Genomic DNA, 1,370 nt, shown 5'->3' on the forward strand with positions numbered 1-1,370 from the left:
AACATCATCTTCAGTGTACAAGACAAGGAAAGGCAGTTCACAACAGGAGGAGAATAAAGATCCAAATAAGCAGGAAAAATCCAAACAGAAAATGGTCATCACTACAGGATTTTACATGGTAATTGTAGTGGCTATTTGCAAGAAAACTGAATCTATGATGGGAAAACACCCCTCTGTGTTAGAAAGCTGTTTCAATGGTTTCCTGCATCAAGACTATACTGCAGACACTTTCTAAAAAGGAAAGCTCCCACCACTGCAGACCACCACTACAAGACCCTTGCACCACATCAGAGAACACAAAGACCTTGCAATGATTCTCCACATCTCTCCTCAAGAAGAATCACAAGGTACGGTGAAGAGTTGGAAGTTCCCATCCTCTTTTTGCTCCCGAGACAGCTTGAACCTTGCACTAAAAAACAGGCAGGTCATACTGTACATAGTATGTTGTTAAGACCCAAAATATACTGCACTGAAAGCAAATCAGAAATTTAGATACCAAACTGTTTTATTTCAGTGCTTTAGGTTTGAACAGAGCTGCTATGAATTTTGAAGTGATTTTGGCACTCAAAGTCAGCCTTGTACATAAGAAAGTAAACCTATTGTTTTGGTTTTCTTTTTTGGTTGATCTAAGCACAAGAACCTTATGTAACCTGCCCAGATCCAGAAGCATTGACTCAAGGTATTGCTTCAGTGCCTTTCTCTTAAAGCAGAAGTGCCATATAACTGCACTTGATGGCAAACCTCAGGACTCCACAATGACCACTGCAATAGCATGTAAAATTTTCCATAAATAAAAGAGGAAAGGAGGCATGAGGAAATGCATGCACACTCTGGTCTGCAGAGTTTTTTAGCTTACAAAACCACCATTTTCTTTTGAATTAAATCAGATCTACCTAAAAGTAAACAAACCTGACCAGAACCATTCCCTCCCTCCCGCCTCTATTTTCTGCCTTTCATTTCCCATATAGTTATTTGCTTCTCCCTCTTTTTATTGGAACCAGTATTAAGGACTTTCTGCCTTTTCCTACAATAAAGAAAGTTCGGGATAGTTGTGGACAAATGATGGAAACTGAAGTTTATAAAGATGCATGTTTTCTCTTACAGCTTGAAAGGTATCATTATATATGATACATGATGATGGTTACAATCAACTGCCAGATATATTCAGACTACTCTTTATGTGGTTTATTTGACCCCTGAAGGAAGAACTCAACATTATCAAAAGCCCCAAATAATATCACTTAAGTGCAAAAGTTGGCTGAATGCATCCAAAAAAGAAAAGTAAAAAAAATCTAATTATTAAAAGTAAATTAAAATAATTAAAAGTAAAAAAAAAAAATCTAATTATCTACTGAGAGGCTTCTCCTGCT

The sequence above is a fragment of the Nestor notabilis genome, unplaced genomic scaffold (assembly GCF_000696875.1).
Source record: "Nestor notabilis isolate BGI_N333 unplaced genomic scaffold, ASM69687v1 scaffold29114, whole genome shotgun sequence".
Taxonomy (NCBI): Eukaryota; Metazoa; Chordata; class Aves; order Psittaciformes; family Psittacidae; genus Nestor; species Nestor notabilis.